General features: G+C 37.6%; 1 protein-coding gene and 1 long non-coding RNA gene across 5 annotated transcripts in view; both read right to left on the reverse strand.

The window, feature by feature from the left end:
* The window catches only part of grm3 (glutamate receptor, metabotropic 3), a 45,905-nt gene extending 31,935 nt beyond the window's left edge, over positions 1-13,970 (reverse strand). For 2 of the 4 annotated variants that reach the window (XM_084409350.1, XM_084409351.1), the window contains exons 1-2: positions 13,845-13,970; positions 8,123-8,221 (exon numbers count right to left, since the gene is read on the reverse strand). The gene's annotated coding sequence lies outside the window, so the exon portion shown is untranslated. Of the gene's footprint in view, positions 1-8,122; positions 8,222-9,153; positions 9,226-13,844 lie in introns of those variants that run through there. The other 2 variants (XM_084409352.1, XM_084409353.1) reach the window with 2 other exon arrangements.
* Positions 13,971-16,359: 2,389 nt separating this feature from the next.
* LOC311290916 lies at positions 16,360-21,727 on the reverse strand. Its single transcript, XR_014627479.1, has 3 exons — positions 21,534-21,727; positions 20,534-20,691; positions 16,360-16,464 (listed from the first exon to the last, which is right to left on the reverse strand). It is a non-coding gene; the product is annotated as an uncharacterized lncRNA (long non-coding RNA).
* Between the last annotated feature and the right edge of the window lie 3,910 nt (positions 21,728-25,637).

Genomic DNA, 25,637 nt, shown 5'->3' on the forward strand with positions numbered 1-25,637 from the left:
ACATTTTTGAACATTACTCTTAAATTTGTAAATTAGACCTAAACATAATGAAATTAAATTTACAAGAAGTTCAAGAATTGTGTTGCTTTAATAATGAATTAACAGTCAGATAAAATTGTATGTAATGTAGCAAATTAGCTCTAAAGAAATATTAATAATCAATCGTAACTTGTTATAGTTGATTATGAATATTTGGATCAGTCAATAGAATTAACTTAATGTAGTAAAATTAATATTACAATCAATTAACCTGTTTGTGCCGTGAATACTCAGTGTTAATTGTTTATTAATTCTAAGAAATGTACTTTTCTGGGGCATGGGAAATGTCTGTCTTACTTTACAGTAAGAGCAAGTAGTCAAAATCTGCATGATTAGGGACTCCAGTATATAATTAGCTTGAAACACGGACAACTTTATGTGTGACATGAACAAGATTGTATTAACTAGACTAAACACTTGAACTACTCTAACATACACATACATACATGCATACAGTTTACCAAGGGAAAGAGAGCTGAAGCAGAATACAGGAAAGCAAGAAGTTATAGCATTGTTTGAAATTCAGCAGATCAACAGTCTTGAGCAAACCATCAGTTTAGTTCTAACACGCCATTCTTAAAAAGGGGTAAGGATACTTAATGTATCAAATAATGAGACTAAGTTTGATACTTGCATGTCTCGCCCATTTGAATTAAACTGTCCTGATGCAATTTGTTGAGGCTCCAGTTGATCTTTGCTGATGTTGTCTTGATGAGAGAGAACCAGTTTGAGTCAGAGGATCTTTGGTGAATGGAAAGACAAGGCCGCAGCCTGGCGCAAGCTTGGGAGTCCTTAGAAAACTTCTAGTTCAGCATAATCTTCACATTAGGATTTCAGAAAGGGACTAAGAGACTTAGTCTCATAATCTTGTGATCAATGATTTTTAAAGCGTGAAGATGTCACACCCTCTGGAGGGTTGTGAGCCAATAAGAAGTTGTTCTGTTTGGAGGGAATTTCTTTTACGACCCTTTGTTCAAGCAGGCCTTTGAACATAATTTGATTGGATGTTTTACAAAAGAATCTTCAAGATTCTTATAATACTAATGCGTCACAAAGTTAGCAAAATGTAATGTAAATTAACAAATGGGGGACGAAGATTGGATTTTTTAGAAACATGCCACACATATGATATTGGTTAACCATAGTATGCAAGTCTGAAACATTAACCCAAAAGAGTTTAAAAGAGTAAATAGGCCAAACCACATTGAAGGAAAATCATGAGATGGGAAAATTAGATAATGTTTATACATTTCTCAAGTGGTTATATATAGAATACATATATTCTGTAACTGGACTGTATTCTGTATTCTGTAACTGTATTCTGTAACTGGACACCGGGTTCTGCCAGTGTGTTAGCTTCATTTGTGATGTTAGTTTTGGGGGAAGTTTCATAGACCTTTAAATTTGTTGGGAGAGTGAGTTTGCTGGATTATTCATTAAATATAATGAATAATTTCTGTGTGTCTGATTGGTCCAGATGCTACAGTAATCTAAATTAAGATATTTTTTTCCCCCCTCAGTTTGCCTGGATTAAGTTCAAATAAATCCATTGAACTGTGCGGAATAATTTTATGACGTTTAAGACCAGCGCAGATAGTGCCTGGTTCTGAATTTGTGAGTTGTCAGTGAATAAAATGAAGGTTTTTCCTAATTAAATCCTGCACCTACAACTTTGCCGCCCAATAAATAGCTTCTCAGAGAGCAAAGCGGAAAGCACTAATTGTCAAATCTGATGCCGGGTATGTGCATCTCTCCATTTGAAGTAAAGTTCTGAAACTGTGCAAAAGGCAGCCTTGATATCTAAGCCTGGGTTTTGATCTTAGGGCTTGGGGGAAAAAACGTCCCTAATCTGATTTCCTCTTCCACGTTTCCTTGCAGATGGGTGGGCGAGCGCAGGCGGCGGCGGTTGCGATGGGGGGCAGATTTATGAGGTGTGTGAGATGGCTTGCTGGGTTTCCACGGCTCTGGCAGCTACACAAAGCCTCACAGCCTGGCCAGGAGATGGCTCAAAGGCTGGATAACACTCAACTGCAATGATGCTATCTCCACCGTGCAATGCAACACAAAGCAAAACACGCAGGCCTCTGGCAGCATCACACTAACGGCAGCTTTCCTCATTATCTTCTTCCACCGTGATTCAGTCTGCCAGCCAAACAGCAACAATGGTGCTCTCGCTGGGCAAAAGCTACGCTGCCGCCACCGGTTTAAAGCATCTCCACTTGCATGAGTTCTTCCTCTCTCTCCTGAGAGGTCAGTGGGAGATCTTGAGGGCCGGAGGAGAGGGGAGGGTGAGTGCTTTCTGCTTTGATGACAGACTCTTGGACTCTTTAGAAGTGGACTGGTGTTGTTTTAGCACACTGAGTCTCTGTGGCCACACCGGGTGAGAGGAAATTCAAGCCGCTTCCCCCCCTCACACCATCACAAAGTGAGTGAGAATGTGAGGAGAATGTGTGAGCGGCCCTGTCAGACATCATCCACTAGTTGAAATGTGGCGAATGGCATGCACTGTGTATCCAGCAGGGTTGCACTTTCTATCCATCCATCCATCCATCCATCCATCCATACATCCATCCTGTAAACCCTTGACTTTAAAGGTTTTAAACATGTCAAAAAGTTTAAACAAGGCTTTGTCGTGTACATTTAAAGTTTGTCAAACTTTTCCAGTTAAATATTACAGTTGAATCTCTTTGCATTTTAATTCAACTTTCTTACATTCATTAAGAATCGTAATTTAAAACGCATTCTCAGTTCAATTCTGTATGGCGAATGAGAAAATAAGGAGGTCTCTTTCTATGTTTGTGATAATTTCTTATTTAAAATGCTGAGGAAATAATTGGGATTATCAAATGGAACAAAGATGCACGATTCATCAGTGCACATTATTTCAAAGAAAAACATCAAAATTTAATAACTTTCTCTGCCTCTGAAAAGACATTCCTTTTTGTTTGACGCCTCTTTCCACCGACCACCTGCCATATAGAGAGCAGTTTTCATGTTCCAATCAATTCCCGATGGATAAAAGTCCAGCATTATTTTCTTGCTGGATATCCTGCTTCTCTCAGAAATGAGGTATGGGTTGAAAACATTATTTTGTGATGATTTTAAACATGACACACATTCAACATATTGTTAAAAAAATCAGAGCACAAAAATGTAACCATGATTATATATTTCTCTGTAAACATGTCTGTCTTAAATCAGTGGAAAAATAATAACCAGCTGTATGTTATTGTACACAAAGGGAGCCCCTGTGCATAATTTGTGCTAATGAATTATTTACATTCTCTGCTAAGCTGGATTCTAATTTTAAGAACAGGTGTTGGCATGTAAAAAAAGTTCTCAGAGTAGGCAATTATGCATTTTATAACCATCTGAATTTTAAAGAGAAAACCGTAGAGTTTTGCTCATTAAAAACCAAATTGTCTATAGTGCATCACTTGGGTCATTTTCTCATGAGTGCCGTAACTCAGTACAGAGGCAGAAAAAGTGAACCACAACAAAATCTGCGGTCAAACTAATCCTTGAACATCTTAAAATTAGTCAACAGGTCTGAACAATATCAAACAGGTCTGATTTGGACATAGTTCCCCCGACTGCATTAACTTCTCGGCAGTGGGAAGTCGAATGCAATTTCGTTCCTTCCCTCAAACACCTACTGTAGCCTATCTTTAAGCAGTTCCTCTTGGCTAATCATGTTAATTAGTTAAAGGGGGAAGGACAGAAGAGTGGTACGGGGCGTTTTTGGGGTGCAGAGAGGCTCAGGATTTAATTGGATTTTGCTCGCAGGCAGTTCCTTAACAGCATGCTTAAATCAAACAGTCAGCTCGAAAAAATCAATTCCAAATTCCTGTGCCAAAAAAAGGAATGGAAAAAATACTAACGTTATCCTTTTTTCATAACAATGCTTGTCCTCATCCATGAAAACTATGAAATTTGTTTTGCTTGCTTCAAGAGACACAGAGAATATAGTGAGTGTGTTGCAACGTGTTTTAAAGAAGAACTCTTTTGTAGTGGTGCAATTATGTGGAAATAGTCTTTATTGGAGAGAGTCTGGATCCTCCTGGGACAGCATACTTTCTATTAAATTGCATACTTGTGCTTGTATAAGAATTCAGAAATAACAGCAGGGCTCAACAGTAAGGACGACCCGGGGCGAGTGTGAGAGCGTTTCAGACCAGTTGACAGAACTGTCACTTGTCGTTGTCGCTGTGTTTTAAGTTTGTTGATCATGTGCATGTGTTTTTATGCCTTTCAAACTTAAACATTTGCTTTTCTGTGATGTATTGTAGCATTGTTACTGTAAATTAAATATGTCACCAAAAACATTATGTAGCTGGCTTACACAGATGAGGCATTGTTGAAATTGTGAGAATGATTTATGGTACCATGGATAGTGGAAGCATCAGTTAGAATGGGTTGAAAATGATAAAGTATATTGTAAGCCATTGTTTTCCAGCAAAGCTGTGTTTATAAATATATAAATGTAAAATGATTACTTGCTAAGAGTTATATTAACCCTCTGTGGTTTGAGGGGTGTTTTGGGCCCTGGAGATGTTTTGACATGCCCTGACATTTGTGCTTAATGAGCTCAGATGGGAAAGATTGTATCTCTCGTTGATTTCATACAGATTACATAATCAGACAATAATTGTTGTTCTTTTTTGTTCTTTCATTTAAAAGTAGACATTTCTAGCTTTCTATAGAAAAGTTTCTCATGTCTGTGTGGCAAGTATTCGCTGAGATTAAGAAAGAATTTCACGGAGACTGAGATGACAGAAAGCGACGTATGTAACTTGTCAAAAAAAATTTTTATACCTAGAATGTCAAGAATTTAAAGCTGAACCAACAAGACGACTTTCCCATTTTAGGCTAAAATATTTAATACATTCAGTTAAGCATGTAGCGCAAGTAAATACCATTTTAGTGCAGCAAAATGAGAGCTCATGATTGGCCGAGACATTTGACATCCTCCAATCTTCTGTCAGAACTCGCATTTGCAATGTTGTAATGTGCATCAGAGGCTTTGATGACTTTCTGTGAGTAACTCCTCTGATGATGAAACGCACCAAAAGAGGCACCGGAGAGTCTTAACCAGCATGCCAATCGATTCATCTGCCAATCAGCAAAGCAGATCAAGGGAGGACATTACCACTGCGCACTACATTAAGCCAGCGCATGGTTTTAGAAATGAAGAGGAAGACAAATTACGCATGGAGGACATATCACTCACTGATGTGTCTGATACCAGATACAGCTCATTAAGAACCTCTGTTGTCATCTAAATCTCTTTAAAGTCACTGTGTGTTGATCTAGTTGAGGTCATGTACAATTCGTCTGTTGTTTTTAGAAAAGATCTGGGTTGATACTGAATTGTCCAAAATATACTTTGGCCGTCCACTGTCCGTGTGAGGTCATTTCAGTCATCAGGAGGGTCCGCGGACATCCGCACACCCCGTCCGTGTGCAGCCCAAATTTGTGACCGCGTGGATGGTGTGCGCATACGACAGTGCATGTGCGAGTGACTTGAGCGCTTGAAAACAAAATCCACTAGATAGTGCGCACGCACCGAACGTGTCTTTCCATGCTCACAGCCGAAGGAGTATAACTGAAATGAACGCAAGACGGAGTGGAATGCAGAAATTGAAGGTAACCTGAGCCTTTATGGCAGACACTTGACTTCAGGCTCACCTTTGACCTGTAATGGGGTGAGTGCTCATGCAAAATCTTGCTGCTACAGTGTTAGGGTTTTCTGGGTGGTTGCCAAGGCATTGCTATGCAGTTGTTGAGGTGTTCAGAGTCAGGGAATTTGGCAGACATTTTTTTCTCAAAGCGACATTATTATATTTTCCTAGTGTTAGTACCGCTCAATTATCTACACGCATACATTGGATTTGGCACAGGCGACAGTGCAACCCACTGAGCCACCGTGCCGCCCTTCTCAAAAGCAACATTGCATGATTGTGATTGCTAAGTTGTTGCTATGGTGTTAAAGGTGCAATGTGTGATATTTCTGAGGATCTATTGACAGAAATGCAATATAAGATCCATAACTATGTTTTCAGTGGTGTATAAAGACCTTACTTAATGAACCGTTATGTTTTTATTACCTTAGAATGAGTCATTTATATGTACATAACCGCGGCCACCCCTTCTATGAAGGTCGCCATATCGTGTAGTCATGTTTCTACCGTAGCCGACAGCGAACAGACAGCGCTACAGAGCGCGTTTCATCACTAACTTGAATGAGAAGCAGCAGAAAAAGACGCGGCTTCCTACGTCGGCCACCGTAGCCTCTCATTCGAGTTTGAAATTTCAAGGAAAGGCCGCGAATTATTGACCGGTTGCAATTCGCAATTATCACCACTAGATGCCGCTAAAAATCACACACTGCACCTTTAAGTGGTTGTTAGGTTGTTGCTATGCAGTTGCTAAGGTATTCTGAATCATTTTTAGCTTGTTGCTATGGTGTTGTCTGTTATTGCTACAACATAGTAGGTGGTTCCTAGGGTGTTATGGGTGGTTGCTTTTTTGCCAAATGTTTCCGAAATATCTCCTTGTTTAGCACAAAGTTGTACAAAAATATTTAAACAATACAACAATGGGTGTTCTGGGTGGTTGTTAGGTGGTTGCTTACTGAGAACAGCCTCTATGATATTCTGGTGTCTACATGATTGCTAGCACTTTAGTTGGTGGTTGCTATGTTGCATAGCATCCACCAACTAATTCACTACCAATCATATGTAGACATGGAGACTATTGACTGTTGCTAGGGTGTTGCTCTGCAGTCATTTTTAGCACATTGCTATGTGGTTGATATGTTAGCAGTAGGTGGTTGCTAGGGTGTTGCTATGCAGTTGCTAATGTGTTGTGAGATTATTTTTTGTCCCAAATGTATTTATTGAAATGTTTGTCCAGTTTAAAAAAAAAAAATACAATCCAATATTACAATCCTAAAATATGATCCAAATATTACATTATATTATCCACAATTTGAGTCATTTTAGCATGTTGTTATGTAGTTGCTATGCTTTTATATGATAATTGCTATAGGCCATTAGTAGGTAGTTGCTATGTTCTGGGTAGCTGTATTTTGCGTGCGTCTGAATGATTGTTTGGGAAGACTTTAAAATGTGAAAGTCAACAGTCTCTGTGATATTTTGGTGTCTACAAATGGTCTATCATTTTTTTTCAACTGTTTTATCATTCTCCAAGCAAAAGTCTGAGCAGTAAACCATGTAGGATTGTACACAGTGTGGTTTAATAATTAAGGTTAGGTTCAAAGTATTTGTTTTTGTTCTATGTCTCTGCATGTATGTTATGAGAGTTTCTGTAGGAATGCATTCCCACTATTGAAGCGAATCGTTAAGAAGGACTAAAAGATCCACTTGAGTTCTTCATAGAGGGGGGTGGTACTAAGCTTGAAATCTGGCACCACAACACACTCACATGCCCGATGGACCATGACCATCAACCCCTGCTAAAGGAAATAGCTATTCAGAGCCAGAGAGCTCTTCATTTGTTTCCCATGCTTGAACACAATCTCTGTTGTGTTTAGGATGTTTGTAGCTTATGGTTCTGGTGTGCTTATTAAAAGACTGTAGGTTCAATCTCAAATCACTTGAAGATGCTGCCTAAATTGTTCTGCGAAAAGGTCTCTGAAATGTATTCTAAATTGTTTGAGTTTTGTATAGTGCTAAATGCCAAAAGCTAGTGCTAAAGCAACCTTAAGGTAAAGGGTTTGTTCAAATCCCTAATCAGTATGACCAATTATGATGCTTGCTTTAGGAAATGACAGTTTGGAGAGTAAATAGTCCTGCTTTGTTCATACAGCAGACATGAATGATACCTCAAATTGTGCAGCTTGTTAAGCACAAGTGTGCTTCTCCCGATATGAGGGTGAGTAACTGACATAAATTTCATTTTTGGGTGAAATAACCCTTTAATGAGTGAATGAAACTTAACTAAACAGTAGCTCGTTCAACAATCACATCAAGCTTTGTGCTTTGTTATTTTTAAAAAATATGAAACTGTTTCAGCTTTCAAATTGTGTCATTTTTTATCAAGAAATGTAAAGAATAAATACCGTTTTGGCGCTTCTTGATGTGTCGTGATGGATCGCATCAGTTCAAGCGACAACACAGGGCGCACGTGCACATATGGCCACTTCCACTTTACTTCTAGCCTAAAGCACGAAACACATGAATGAACATCAGAACAGAAGGTATGTTGAAAGATAAAGTACAACTTACTGAAATGTATCATCTCTCATGTATTCATGTTTCAACCGCGGAAAGACAATAAAGCAGCTTGTAAAAACGTCATACTGCTACATTACCTCAGGAAAGCCATTCCGTGTCAGTTAGTTAGTTAGTTAGCTAACTCTAGAGAGGAGCATTTGTGTACTAGATTAATGTATATGTTCACTATATTCATTATTTACCTGGTAAGGTAATGTATGTTTGCACAAATCTATCTGTCATTAAAACAAATTTTCATGACTGCCACCACTTAAATGTTTATATTTCACCAAACTGGAAAAAAACAAAAAACACATGGAAGATTGATATAAAAACTGCCTTATGTGCAAATTTGTATAGGCTACAACTTTGAGTGCTGAATATTAAATAAAATATATAATATATTTATACAGTACTAAAACATTTTAATACATATCAATTGAATTTAGTTTGTGCTCTGTTAATTTTTACCTTTAATATTAAAGTAATGTAAACAAGAGGGTTTCCTGTAGTTTATAGCTAACTTTATAGTAAAAGAGATTTTTTTTACCCTTAATAAGTATTGACACATTTTAGAACTTTTTCCAAATTTATCTATATGAATCAAGTGATGAAATCTGTCTCAAAAATGCAAGCATGGATTGAAACCATCTGTATTGTATAAAGCGCTATAAATAAAGGTGGCTTGACTTGATTCAACATTTTCTTTACAAATTGTAAAATTCCAGTTTAATATGTTGATTGTTTTGATGACACATAGTATTTATATTATATTATATTATATTGCTGAATCCTGTTGTTAGATGCCATAGGGGAGGGACACAATTAAATATTAAAAGTGCTCTTCTAACAGCTATAAGGCCACTGATCCATAAACCTGACACTGGGTATAGCCGGGAAAAACTCCAAACGCAGCAAATCCAGAGAGCCGTGCACGGCGACAAGTCCTGCAAGACAGAGTGACCTACATAATGTGTTTTATTAAGACTTTTGCATGATCTAAAAGCAAACCACATTTCCTGAGATACAAAATGGTGTTGAGTGAGTTTGCTATTAATCGCATTCTATGGATTAAGATATTCAGAGAAGCCGGAGAGAGCAGAGAGATAAAGTGTATGTCAGGATGTTGTGACTCAGCGGGGAAAGTGGCCCTGCAGTGGCGACTTAGAGAAGCGCTGTCAGGAACCATAGACCGAAGCTGATAAAACACATCATTTATTTAGACACATACACACACAAAATAGATCAATCTTCTGAAACAATCATCAGTAGACTCCTAAAAAAGTAGTTAGTTTCATTTTGGGCTACATGCCCAAACTTTTTCCAGTCAAACTGTGATCTCTCCTGCCAAGCTGTCGCTGTCAGTAATTACTATCATTAGAAAGTCTTCATTCCAGTCTAGGAGAGATGTGTGTTACGCTATGTTTAACATCTCGTTTCAGATGTAGTCTGCTTCAGTCACTCAACATGCGCTGAAAGGGAATTTTAAGGCAGATTCCGAATCCCCTGTTCATTGCTACCCCAAAACTGAACTATATGCTGTATGTACTAGGGCTTTTCCAGTAAATAAGCGGTAACACATTAGTTTACGAGATTGAATTTCTTTTTACAAGAATATGTACTGCTTTTCTTGTTTTGAAATGTGATCTGGACATTTCAGCATTGGAAAATGACATGAGCCACCTTCGCAACTCAGGATGTTCATATAAGTGCCACAGCGCAATGTATCAGCGCGGGTGTTCATTGGTCATGTAAGTATATTTCCAGGAAATAATTCTATAGGACATAATGTTGCATCCATACACCTCCATGAGTTGACCATAAATATCAGCTAGCGTTGTGCTGCAGCATATCTTGACTCTGCATATCCTAGTCTTTTCGTTTCCATTGTTTCAGCCTTCTTGAAATTTACTGTACTGCACCAGAAAGGATTCTGACATTATTTACAACTCACAACCATGAATTCAAAAACAGACATTTTAAAATATTTACTGGTAACTCTGGTAATTACAACTAGCTGGATCAGTCTGATTTGTGAATGAATCATTCAGATCGGTTTTCTGAACTGATTTATTAAAAAGATCAGATATAAAAGAATGAAGATAAAAAAAAAAAAAAAAAAAAGACAAGTACATATCACATGGGCCACTTTTATTATACTTTTATGGTATTTATTTGTCATTTTGGAGCTTGGCAGCTTGACACTTTCATTATAGTCAAAAACGTGGCCAGGATATTCTTCAAGATTACATCTTTTGTGTTTTACGTAAGAACGAAATGTTCCCACACGAAAGGTTGTTACCTTCGTTGTTGTATTGCCCTTGTATCTTTTTCCTCCAAAATAATCTGTGGCTGAATTTAAGCCTAAACCTAATCGACATAATTGACTGTTGAGCTGCACCAGGAAAAACCATTCAGTTCTTGAATATTTTTATCATAATAATGTGTTAGCATCTGGTTTGAGACTCAGTTTGCTTTGTAAATGTGAGATTGTAGATCTCCGTAGAGTGTAGAAGTGTTCTGCAGCAACGCTGCTCCTCCAAAACAGAAAAAAAAAACTACAAAGCTGTTCTTTTTGCTCAGAAATGGATTCACTTGGCAGCGAGTGGGACTGCCAGACTGCTGAAATCTCTGCATATCACTATCACTTTCTCTCTGCATGCACACAGACAGACACACTCAAACATCTCCTTATTGATTTGATGCACGATTTATGCAACAGAATTGTTGTTTTGAAGGAGTCTGAAGAGGCTAGCCTACTTTATAAATCACTTTCAGCAGGAGCGCCACACTCTGGCACACACTCACACTGCATTTGCTCATTATGATCTAACGCTACTCTTTTGCTCGTTCACAAGGATGTCTTTCAAATTAAATGTAATATTTTAGCATGCAGAGAAGAGGGAAACACTTTGGAATTGTGCGTTTGCATGCATGCGTGTGCAACCGTGCAGCAAATACCTGTGCTGCGTTTGTAAGATTATTACAGCGCAGTGATGACATCTTTAGTTTTCAGCTCCATACTCTTTCCATATTAATGAATATGAAGGCAAGGCTTTTGAAAGCTTGATGGGGCCTTGGAGTCTCTTACTAAAGCAGAATTTCTAACAGAGCTCTGCACCCATGGGCTTCGTCGCAGGGAAAAACGCAGTCTAACAAAGGTAGACTTCCTAAGCGGAGAGAGAACACATGCGTAGGAGGAAGAAAAATATAAGCACTCAGGATGTTTAACGCTTATGGAGATAAACAGCTTCTGCATCACTGAACTCACAAATACTTTAGCTGTGTTCACTGTGGTTTACATGGCTGCCATTTTTGGCCAGGACTTGTAATGCTGTTTGTTGCATGTTTTGGGTTGTTCGAAAATGTTTTTGGCGGCCGCAAAATGTGATCGCCCGAATGCAAAATATCCATAGCTACTTTATGTTTACTTTATGTCATCTTCTGGTAGTGATTTTTAATGCATCTGTAATAGAGTGAGATCTCAGTCTCATTTAACGCTCATCTAACTGACAGATAGCCAGCATATGTGCGAGTCTACTTATGCCGTACTGGGCTGTGGAAGAGCTTGTTTAAATGCGCTGAAAGGACCACACTATTGAAAGGCTAATTATTACTGCACAGCAATTTACCGCATCATATTCAGTAAATTTAGCACCGTCGGTTCGCATACAAGGCCTTCCTGCATCTTACTAATTTAAACTCCCACACATGTACACGCGTATACAAAACTGCCCAATGCACAAACATGCATGCTGATGGAGAGAAGCTCGCTTGTGCGCACATGCATAAAATCACGCAAATCCCAACAGACATTTTGAATAACAACTTTGATGGATGCTAATTAGCAAACGCTATTGTGTGCACATGAACGTGCAGTTTTATTGTGAATTCCATGCACATACAGTATGCATGGTCATAGAACATATGCATTGTAATCTTTACACACAATACACTCTCAGGCATGTCAACACGGTGGTCCGGTGTATTCAAGGCCAGCTCCTTCAGTCCAATAACAATGATTTCTTTAGCACACCCACATTAACACACAAGCCACACATCCTCAACTGTTTTTCAGTCGTCACAAAATGTGTTGCAATGGTCGAAACTCTTGGTCACAGTGAAAAATAGAGACCAAATAAATAAATAAACACTATCTATATCTATATATATCTATATATATATATATATAAAACAATATTTGTTATTTTTCCATTTTTAAATACTTTTTAGTATTCTTATAGAAATGTATTTACAAAACATAGGTGCATGAAATGGGCACATCATTTATAGACCTTTAATGACTCACTCTCCAGTGCGGCCCCGGACGACACAGATATTCTTTGCTTTTATCAGTGGTTGAGTTGAAGTGAAAGTCCCTCCACATGCGTGTACTCTTTTCTGTAGTGTTCTTCAGGTTAACTACTTGTGCTAATTATCATTCCAAACGAGTTAAAGCCACACCTGTGTTGCGTGCAGAATATCAGATCATCATTAGGCTTTACAACCTCACATCTCACTATAACATTCATTGCTCCAGCCTAACGCAACAGAGATATTAAAATTCAGCGCAGACCCCCGACGCAATAAATTATGAATCATCCTGGTCTTTTCTCTGGTTATCTTACAGATCCAGGTGAAGTCTAAAACACAGCTGCCACACTGCTGCTGAAGCTAACAGCATGGATGCAAAAAAGAGACTAATTGGAAGTGAGTCTATTATTTGATATTTATTATCCAAAGTGATTTACAGGTAAAGGGTGTACCAGTCCTCCTGATGATACCAAAAATGTACGTGTTTTGATTAAGGTCACAATGATTCAAACCTGCAACCTTTCAGTCACTAGCAGCAACAAACCCCATAAGTTCAGAAAACCTTTACAATGTAAGGGTTTTAAATGGGATCTTTGAACAAAAGGCAACGCTATCACTTTTTTAGATATCTTAAACAACCACATGTAAATAAATATTTGTATAAAAATAAATGCAAGATCCAGAGGTCCTACAAAACTTCTGGACATTTTTTTTCAGGAGTATCCCCATCAGTTTCAACCTGCAATCTGCCATGCTTTGGAGCACTGTAGTATTTTCTTGATCAATTTGTGGCATGGCATTTTATTCATAATATTAAACAGATATACACCTATAAAACATTTTACCCAGTGTGCTTTGATTCACTTTGAAGTGCAAAGTTGTTAAAGACTTTTACGCGTGGCATTTATGTGAACTAATACGCATCACTAAAAGACATGGTCGGGATGCGCTTAAGAGCATGCAAAGTTTTCTCTTGCAATCCTGGTGTTGGAAAGTGTCGTTTAAACATTTTAAACCCCATATGTAAGTTTGAAACATGTGCAAATATTGTTTTGCCCACATTTTTATGCATTACCATAAATAAATGACTGATATCAAATCAGCCCTGTTTTATGAAGCCCAGCTCTGCACTTTGGCTTATCTACAACATCTTTTTTTTAATTTTTTTTTATTATTATTTCCCATTCCATCTCTTCAGTATTATAAAACAGCAGCAAGGCTCATTTAAAATTCTATGTGAAAAAAATGCCTTACCTCTGGTAAATATTCCTTTTCTTGGCAGTCTTGTATGTTTCCTCTTCTTTGCCGTATTTCAAACTGTTCCTTAACTCCGTTAGTGTGGGTCCGCACGCGGGAAGCGCAGCAGAGAGGCTGACAACACTGTCCTCACTCATCGGAGAGTGAGCAAGCGAGCGAGTGAGAGATAGAGATAGAGAGAGAGAGAGAGAGAGGGGAAACCGGGGAGGGAGAGAGAGAAATAGTGCCGTTGCTGTAGTAGAAAACACACACGTCTGGCGTTCGGGATGGTGCCTTGCCTCAGGATGCTTCTGTCTCCTAGCAACAACAATCGATCTGGAGAGGATGCATTTTTTATTGGCCAAAGAGATAAAACTCACCTTTAAACAATTAATACGAGTTGCACGCTCAAACGGATAAAGATCAGCTACCTAGATAATGCATTTGGGAGGGTGGGGGGTAAAGAGAGAGAGAGTTCAACAAAAATTACCTACAAGAGCACATGGTCAGGGTCTCAGGTGTGCTATGATTCTGTCCGCAGTCATATCAGTCATAATTGGGCGTTAGTTATATTAATGCATAGATCAACATTATGCATTGCATATCTATGCAGATCTATTAAATGCATGTTTAAATGCACCAAAACACTGATGGGTTATGAGTGGGGGTGTCAGCGACTCTGCGTGAAATGAGCTCAGCCCACCGACAGCAGTGCGCAGTGATGTTAGATATGCAGCCAGATCATTTTCATTCTGCATATAAACACATCTCCGAGAGTATTTATCATGTGCAGAGAGACCATGGCCATTTCAATTTAAGGTAATTGTTTAGATAACCAATTTAACATATACAATCTGTCATCCTTATTGTGTGTTGCTACACTCCTGTCTCATTATGCTGACCCCATTGAGACGTCCGGACACTTGTAAACGCTTGAGCATTTTGTGCTTTACAGTGGTAGTTGTGCAGTTAGATTCCTGTCCTTCAATACTAATCCATCCGGTCTGACGTGATGTCAACGAGGTCTGTCGGGTGTCATTAAAATGCAAGTTTTTAAGCCTGTGGTTCCCCTCGAATGGGCTGCAATTGGACAGGGCAAAGGCACATCATGCATGGCTGCACTTGTGTGTGTGGCACTCTGCTTTGTCCACACTTAACTGCATGAAAAATACAAAATGTTCATTTGAGGTGGAAAAATGTAATAATTGATTCACTCCTAATTATTTATGCCTTTTTTTTATCAGTAAAGTGTGTAGGGGAATTCTGAAATGTGGATGTTTAATTTTTGTATTGTAAGAAACCACGTACTGATTGTGTGTGTGTGTGTGATGAACTAGTTGGCATGCACAGAGTGATGTTTAGCTAATGTTGTACAAGCGCTGATGTGTGCTAATAATGCACAAGGATCACAAAATAAAAACCCATTTACTTAGCTAAATGTGGACATAAATGGGATGAATATAGTATCAAAATGATTAACACGTGCAAGCACTATAATCCATGAACTTGATAAAGGTTGCAGATATGTTTTACTATCTACAACCAAATGCCTTTCAACTTGCGTGTGCAAAATTCAAAATTGAATGAATGTGTAGCAATTTGTACAAATAGAGACATTTTTGTTAATACAAATGTTTTCTTTTGTATTAGTGTATCATAATTTGCGCATGCAACAAAGAAGATGTGTGTTTGTGGATCAGGTGACGCGTGCATTCATTGACGTCTTTTCTGAGTCAATCTCAATTGATTCATTTGGATTTTGAGACTTTCACAACTACCCATTTATTTGACAAATTCACAAATGTGCGTCACTACATTTAAACTAATACAATTAAACTTGTGTGTGAAAAATCCAGAAATGCATGAATGTGCAGCATTTTGTACAAATAGAGACATAGTTGTTGATACAAAACCTCGATTTTGTATTAATGTAGGTCAGAATATGTACATGCAACAAGTAAGATGTGCATTTGTGGATCAGGTGACACGCGTGTATTCATTGACTCGTTTCTGAGTCAATCCTATTTGATTAATTTGGGTTTTGAGACTTTCATTTCGCCGGTTTAGCCTTGCACGATCCACACACAGCTGTCTGAGAAAACCCGCTACCACTAGATGGCAGTAATCTTGTTACTGATGATGGTAATGATGAACCAATAACAGCCACGGAATGTGATGGATAAGGCACATTTAAACTATTTTACAGATTGTTTGGGTCGATTTCCATCCTTTGCAATCAATATTTAAACGATTATAAATTGTAGGGTATAAAAATATCCTGAGAATAGAATTCGGTTCACAGCACCAGAGAGTTATCTTGACGGCACTCGCAAGAAAATGGATGAGATGGCTACATAATCAAATTCACAAATATTACACCATTTAAACATTATTAAAAATACATAGGCTACTGAGTTACTAAAACAATCTTTGTCAAAGATGTTACGAACCCGTGTTTTTAAAATGCTCGTTGGAAAAGGGGTAAGGGGGTAAGCAACATAAAATGACACGCGAGGTAAAGTGCAGTTTAAACATTTATTAGAAGGCTAGCCGGGATTCACCGCTGCCTCATTCTGTTTCACACTCCGCTTGTATTCTCAACAGGAGCCATTAGAGCAACGGGGCGCAGGGGCGGAGCCTAACAAGAGAAAGAAACTAATCAGAGCACAGAAACAGATACACACAAAATACAAATACAACACTCATAAGGCTTAGGTCGTAACAAAGAATATACTTGTTTGTTCACAGTTTAAACGTTCTTGTTTCCATTTGTTTAATTTCAAGATCTGAGGTGAATTATCCATTGATGCTTTTACAGCTACAAAGCTGGGAGCACTAAATGATATTCAAAGTCACATTACATGCTTTTAACATTAAATAAAGCACATAAATCATTGCCACACTTGGTGTTTGTTGTTCCAGCATGACGTCACAGAAAAATAGAAACCGTTTCTAAAATAGAATCGTCGCGTGTCGCCGTTGCGGCTGGTTAGTACAAAAACTCTGATTAAAATGGAAAAGATACCTTTTATCGCACGTCGCGGCATCACGGTGTAATATGTAATTGTAAATGTAATTACATATTAATATGTAATATGACTAGTGGTCGACCGATATTGGTTTTTTGATGGCCGATGCCGATATCTTAGAGAGCATGGTGACCGATGGCCGATATAAAGCCGATATTTTTATATATATTTATTTGAATCATTATTTAATAAATTATAAATAAATTATAAAACAAATTTTTAAAATAAACATGCTTGTATACTTTAGATGGCAACTTCTTGAATCTGCAATCCTATTACAGTATTTTTCACAAAGTAATTGTTTAGAAATATATGAATATGTGAATAAAAAGAAGGTAAACACTGTAACAGGGCACTCAGTAATCTGGTAATATCGTGCTGGTAATCATATTTTTTCAATAAAGACAAGGTAACGCTAATTTTACAGCACAGTGATATGAATATGACACAGTTGGCAACTGGATATATCACAGATATGAATATGACACAGTGGGCAACTGGTTATATATCAGCATATTTTAAAATGAAGGATTTAAAGTTTTTCGATCGCGTCTCCTGTGAAGCTGATCTTCTGTTCGCATTCACTCACTTCACACGGACCGACCGTCACTCGCAGACAGTAATGCACACTTCACAAGATATCACAGCTGGATTCAATTAAATCTGCAAGGTTTGTGAAATTAAATGTTTACTAGATATTCAGAGATTTGTAGATGACGTAGATGCGCATTTGCTGAATGTTGACGGCAAATGAGAAAGTATTTTAGCCTGATTGTTTGCCTTTTCTGTTACAAATAATATAAAAGCAAACACTTTACTTTACTTACTTCGCATAAGTTACCATTTACTTTCTTTGTTTACCAGTTCTGTCTAACAAAGTACTAGATATGACTGACAGAGATCGTAAATTAATGAAGACGGAGAATGTGAGTGAGTTAGCGCTGTTTGATCTGAGGAGCTGCCATTGCCGTTCTCTTCTGGCGCTGGTGTTCTCAGCGCCGCCCGTCAAAATAAAAGTCCGGAGCGCCGTCAAAATAAAAGTCCAGCTTCCAACACATCGGCCAATCAGAAAAACTGATCGGCCGATGCCGATATTTAAAAAATGCCAAATATCGGCCGATATATCGGCCTTGCCGATATATCGGTCGACCACCAAATATGACTCGGGACTACCGAGTTGTCTCAGAGAGTGATTTGTTCATTTTGTGTTGACCGCGCATGCGCAACATCCAATAGGTTCTGTACTGGAAACAGAAATGATTAGTTCATCTCTCGAGTCTTCGGGTTCGGGTCCAAGTCTTTAATTCTTCCTGTCAGTCCCATAGAGGCTTTGCTGTCGGTACCGGAAAGAGAAATGATTAGTTAACCTCTTGAGTCTTCGGGTCTGAATATTCTGAGTCTTTCGTTCTTCTGTCACGTGATGAACGAATAACTCGAACCCGAAGTCGATAGACTTGAAACATGAACTAATCAATTCTGTATCCAGTACTACAGACTGCAAAGCTCAGTTTATGAGGATGTCAGGGGATGAATGAACCAGACATGGGGACTTGTGACTTGGTGACTTGGACTCGAGTCGACTCGAGTCGCTATTTTTATGACTTGTGACTTGACTTGACAAAAAATAAAATACTTGAGACTTGACTCGGACTTGGAAGTTCAAGACTCGGGACTTGACTTGACTTGAGACACGATGACTTGAATGACTTGAGTGTTAATCACATAATTTTTTCAGTTTGAATATAAAATATATAAATTATTTTAAAAAAATAAAGTTGATTACCCAGCTGGAGCGCAGGCTGAGAATAGCGTTGTCATGACTGGATCACTACACTATCATCAGTGTAGTGATGATAGTGCTCTCGTACCTTGCACACCACACCCACTTAGATCAGATATCACATCAACATGTCAGCCGGAGGGGTACCGAGGGTCATCGCTTTCGGCCTCGAGAATTATTCACAAGATGGCAAAAGACGAACAGCGCTTTGCAAGACATGCACCATTAACATCGCGGCCAACTCTCACGCATTCACCGTGAGACACACGCGACACTGACTTTTCACACGCTCTCATTCATTTTCTCACGCACAGAAAAATCGTGACACAAGAGCAGGTTACGATATAAAAAAATCTCAGCTCTCAGATTCTGTCATTTTTATTACGAAATTCAAACAATAAATACCGTTTTGGCGCTTGTAAATGTGACGCAGATCCCTAGCGCGGCAAGTGAACCGATCATCTCTAGCTAGTAAATAAACACGAATGAACAATGTTGAAAGATACAGTACAGCTGAACTTACCGAAATGTATATTCCTCATACATAATATCGACCAATCAATCAAACAAATGGGTCAATAAAACAGCTGGAGAACAATTGTCACATAACATTTACCCCAGGAAAGCCATTTGATGACCATATAGGCTATAGCACGTTAGTTGGCTATAAAAAGTATTTTGCTAAATATGTGTAGGCTACTATATTACATATTTATTATATTTTTACTTATCATTAAATAAAGTTGTTATTATAAAAAAAAACGCATTATATCTCTCTGTATGTTTACAGCATTAGGTGAGTTGTTTTTTTCTTGAAAAAAATTAGTGCCTATCTTGTGTAGCCTACCTAATATTTATCCAAATGAGTCAATATTAAGTCAGATCACAATAATTGAATTGAATTGAAATAATAAAAAAGCGTAGCTTACCAGAAATTGTACCATGTAAACATTGTAACATGTTGTCACTAAACCGAATACAATTCAGTTTAGTTACTAAAATGTTTTGACAATCACAATACACTTATTGTAAACACAGTTTATGTACAACATTAAACTTTGTTACATTTTAAACACTGTTGGCCGAAGTGAAAAATAAATAATTTTATGAAGTTACAATTTTGCTTGATTCCATGATGTATTTTACTGAACATGAGTATTTACAATGCAAATCCAAATTATTGTAACTTATTGACAGTAACTGATATCTTGTCTTTTCACTTTATTAAGATCAGATTCTGCAGGTAAAATTACAATAATAAGGTGACTTGACTTGGACTTGACTTGACCTACTACAGGACTTGACTTGACTTGACTTGACATAGCCTGTGACTTGACTTGACTTGACTTGCCCAAGAAAAAAATACTTGGGACTTACTTGAGACTTGAAGGTTAAGACTTGAGACTTACTTGAGACTTGCATATGTATGACTTGGTCCCATCTCTGGAATGAACAGCTTCGGGAGGTGAGGTAAACTAACAGACTGCATAGCCTGAAGACCAAAATCAATTAATGAATCGTGTCTGTTTCTCATAATTTGGCCTTTTCCTTGTATTGCAATTTTTTTCTTATTCTAAATGCGATCAACATTTGATGTGTTTGGGGAATTTGGCTAACATGTAACATTTTAAATACATTCTGCTGAAATTAACGAAATGACTCGAAAAAAGATTCGTTCATTTTGATGAACGAGATTCAAAGATCCGAGTTCGTAAAATGATCCGAACTTCCCACTACTACACTAAATAAGGATGCGTTAGCTCGACAAAATGATCTTGTGGCCACAACTTATTATCACGTTCCGACAAGTTAATGTGTCATGGCCACGACAAAACTAAGTGAACAGAACATGTCCCCTCCCGATGACCGTACAAAGCGACTCATAATGCAAGACTTACTTTCTAGATCATTTTTGAGCTGTTGAGCAGCTCCCCTCAGTTCGTTCACAACATGTGGGAACTCTTCCTCAATCTCCTGAAACTCTTGTAATGACAGGGTGAAAAGGCTGCAGGTGGTCAGCGCAGAAACTGTGGCCAATCTGATCTGTAGCTGATCTCTGCAGAAACACAAAACTTCTTAAAATGGTGAGTATGAGGCCGGTTGTTTAAAACACATTGGAGTTTCACAGCAAAGATTATCTGACTGACCATCTGATCAATACTGCACACAAAACTGGGAAAACATTTTCTTGATCTGGCAAGCTCTGTTTTTTTTTAGCATTTTTGAGTGTGAAACTCATGTAATTGACGCTGTCCTCACGCTCTCACACCACACGTCTGTTTTCTCATGCAGTGAAAAACATTGCGGAGTAAAGAGGACACTGTTACACTGGACACGTAGTGACAGTTCCTTTTGATATGAAACAAATTGCATTTAAAGCAAAAGTTTAAACAACTGCTCTAAGTGTGCATGTTTTGATGTCCAAATGTTCTTGTTCTTAAATATTTCTTAAAAATAGCATATTTTTTAACATATATATATAAAATATATATTAACATATATATAGTATATTACATATATCTATTATGTGTGTGTATGTGTAAAAATCAGGCAGCTGAAACTAATTAAATAGTCTCAGGTGCCTGATTTTTTATTTCATTGCAAAATGTTATAACATTTTTGCCCAGCTCTTTATATAAGTTTGGATATTTAAGCATGTCCAACTTTATTCGCATTCATACAGTATCAGCATAATGTATAGCAGATCTCAACTGCTTGATTGCTTGTATTGCAAAATGTGCAAAATTATCGCCCATCTCTAATCTGATACTATGTGTATTTGAAAAGCGCTAAATTTGACTTGACTAGCATTGCAATGTGGACCAGACTTTATGCCGAACCTCTACACGAGACTACTTCTCAACCGATTCACACAACAGTAAGTTTCTCATACATCACCTCCAAAGTAATCTCCATCACACAGCTCCATCTGGAAAGCCTCGTTCTTCACAAGCACCCGTCCACAGTCGATGAAGAACATTTTGTCAGGTTGAGCATTCTGATGAATGATGATGTCACCAGCATGGAAGAACTCCTTGTCCAACTTCATCAAGATGGCTTCGGTGAATTCTTTGTTAAGCGACAAAAACATGCCTTTGTTCAACAGGTTGGAGCATCTCTCTGCCATGATATCCTTTGAAACAGAAAACATAGCACTATTAAAAATTATTTCTATAAAAGAATACTGTTTGAGCCAAATGATTGTTTGAACAGCAGAAAAACTTATTGTGTGTTATCTGAAGTTTACATTTATAAATCAATTAGAAACCTTTCTGAGCTGTTTTGACACAATGTCAAGGATGTTCACCTTATCCCAGTGCCACCTGGGCAGTGGTACGTTGGCACAACACTCTGGGCAGCTTTTGGAACATTGTGGAGGATTGTAGCTGGTTTATCTGAAATATTTATATATCATGGCATAATATCATCAGAGTTGCCTTGTATTTATTTGTTGAATAAACAAACTTAACAAATACAAATAATGAACAAACAGCTTTAATTTTAACTCTTAAAATTCACCTTTACCTTGTATGCATTGCCAGTCGCAGACATGTTTCCAAATGCTGTGATCACCCAAGAAATAAATGCAGAAAACATTACATATCCAATCACCATACTTACAATAGCTATCCACCGTTCATCCACACCTACAAAAACAAACAAAAGGCAGTCAACTTTAGTTCAATGTAAACTACTTTTTCAGAGGTGTTTGCTCATGCAAAACCTTATGCCACAATGGCTAAGCCATTGCCTTTTTTGTTTTCATTTGGCAGATGGAAATCATATGTCTGATCACTTAAAAGTAACAGCACATAGATTAACTAACTTTGTATCACAGGTTTTTAAAAAAAAACTAAATCCTGATCGTAAAAGTGATGCTGTTCTTAGCAAACGCCACCGATTAAAGTGATTTCAGGAGACATTTTTTTTGTACCAAAGACTGATTATCATTTCTCAAAAAATAATTAATGTGGAAAGAATGTTGTGCGGCGTACGTGTTGGTGAGTCAGTTGATCTCCAGACCATTTGAGAGAAAGCTCTGGAGGAAGCATAGAAGTATTTTTCCACGATCGAGGTATTCTGCAAAATGTAACCGAAAGAAAGGAAGACATGTTGAACACATCATGTCAAACAAATGCCTGCATAAGCATAAAAAAATTTGACATTTGAGATAAAAATTGAGGTCAATTTTCTCTCTTATAACCCAGCAGTCTTGGGGAAACTCTTCCATTACAGATACGAAGTACTGAACGCAAGTGTTCCAGTGCCAAATGAGGACCATCATCAGGAAAACTGAGACAACCCTGAATAACTTCTTGACTTCAAGCTGTACATCAGACACCTAAAATGATAGATAATAAAACAAAGTATCCATAGAACAGTAAGGGTGTACAAAATACAACCAAAAATGTCCCGTTGCTTGCTGGTTTATCGTGTTATGACAGAGGAGGAAAAATGTGAGAAAATACTACAAAAATGAAATAAATAAATCTTATTATTAAATACTATTTAGGCTGTTTGGGGTTCTTGAGTTGTTATATTATTTTTTATATTTTGGAACACAAAAGATACAAAAAATACTATTAAAGTCAATAGGTGCTGCCAACTGTCTGGTTACCAACATTCTTTAAAATATCTTCTTTTCTGTTCAACAGAAAAAAGAAACTCATACAGGTTTGGAACAACATGAGGGTGAGTACATTTTAAAAAGTTTTCCTTTTTGGGTGAACTATCCCTTTAAATGATCAGATCATAGATGGTTTTCTGAAGAACTAGAGAATAACTTCGCCAAGAAGTCCTTCTTGGTATAACATTTAATATGACAGCCTTTTTATTGGAGCCTTTGTTTTTACGCGTTTGTCAAGTCAAGCTTTGAAACAATGTAAAGTGCTACTGTACATAAATAATATCTTAAATTCCATATGTGATCATTTGGAAGTTCCTTTTAAAGTTTCATAACAAATTGTGCCTTCTTTCATTTATTATTTTTCTCCCCCGTGAGCAAGCCAAAGGTGACTGTGGCAAGGAAAGTTCTCCTCTGGCTGTACAGTGTGAACATATTGCCCATGAAAATTTCTTGCATAAACATGACGTTGAGTTGTGCTGAAACTTACACTTTCCAATTCAAACCAGAATCTCAGAAGCTTTGGCACACGGAGCAAACGGATCATACAGAGAATCCTCACAAACATGAGTATCTGCACCAACTCCGAAGCCATCAGTGAAGTAGTGTCAGCGTGATCAAAATGCTCCTGTGGTGAATTGGTTGTACTGTAAGAAGTATCTCTACAATTTGATCAGTGTGAGTGATATTAACTGATGAATACAATTACCACAATAATAATGATAGTGTCGAGCGGAAATGCAGCCATCACATCAGGAACAAACCAAGACCTGAAATCCTTTCTTCTTAATTTCGGATCAAGGATGACCTAGACAGAAACAGGAATGCATTGTATCCATTTTTAACCGTAGTTTAGAAAGGTAAAGCCATAATAAATAATTAATATTACAGTATAGACATACAAGACAATGAAGGCATATTCACACCTGACCGTCTTCACTGAAAATGCCCATTCGAAAATGAAGGCCAACATCAACACAAAACAGGAGGTCTGAGAATACATTGAAAGTCACCCAGTATTTGTGGGCACTACCATGCAAATCATCAGAAAATGCCACGTCCAGAGGAATCATAAGGTTCACAAATGTTAAGACCACCATATACACAAGATAGTAGTGCCTAAAAGACAGAAAAAGGCAAATTTTAACATTTCTTTTTAGATCACTGTGATGGCATTAATGGCACATTGACAGACACAAGAAGACATTACATCCTCATGACACATATTTATTTATTTAAATAAATAGTGATAATGCCAAAGAAGACTTTTATACCTTGAATTACCATGTAAAAACAGTACATATCACATAGTATCATTAGTAGCACACTTTATGTATTCATTTCAATTGCAAGTGTAAATTTTATTGTTACATTTTATAGTACTTATTTATTTAAATTTAATCGCGTACAAAAATGTGAATGTGAAATATGTATTTAAATTGTGTTTGATTTTATTAAGATAATACAAAATAAAAATATTTGTTCAGTGTAATCAGTTATGGTCTGTCATTCATGTTCACTCTTAATAAAGTTAACTGTCCTAGAGATAAAATAAGACGTCATAATATAGCCTATATAAATATATATTTTTTACATTACAACGATCACACTTCTAATTAAGTTACTATATGCTGATGCTGAATAATCAGAAACTAAATTACGTTAGCTTGGTTAATATGAAATATGGTGAACGTTAGTTTCCAGGCTAGTGAGTCTGTGTCAACAGTGCCGTCGCAGGTGGGGTGCGAGGCCCTGTGCGAACTTGAAATGCGAGGCCCTGCTCATTGATGTGGATGCTTAATTGCGCATGAATAACAGTCAAACAGACGTAGCTGTTTTAACGTTAGTTCTATTGCACGCATAATCTCGCTGCAATACGTTTTTATCAAGTAGAATAATACAGCATAATTATGCATAGTCTCAGCTATGACTTTTTGCTATTTATTTCAGAGGGAAAAAAATCAACTGTGCAACGAGTGGCTTTAGGCCTACATCAAGTCAGCTCGAGAATTTTCGTGTGAATACATACATCCGGCTATTTTATTGATGTGTATCTGAATGGTCCAGATGTAGAACTTTCGTCTAGCGTACCAGAGATTTTAGGTCGAATCCGCACTCATTATAGTTTTTTTTTTCATCAAAACCGATTATGTTCATTAGTGGTTGTATATCAAGCATGGACACGTTTGTGTGCATTATGTTTTGAGTATCCGGAACTGATTGAAGCGCGCGTCCTAGTGAAGACAGTGTGCGCGAGCGGCAACGACCACTTTGATCCCTTGATTTTAAACACATGTCAGCGCTAGATCGTCTCTTATTTAAAAAAACGAACGCAATGAATACTCTGCCAGTTAACTGGAGATGTTTTATTTATTTGT

The sequence above is a fragment of the Rutilus rutilus genome, assembly GCF_951802725.1.
Source record: "Rutilus rutilus genome assembly, chromosome: 5".
Taxonomy (NCBI): domain Eukaryota; kingdom Metazoa; phylum Chordata; class Actinopteri; order Cypriniformes; family Leuciscidae; genus Rutilus; species Rutilus rutilus.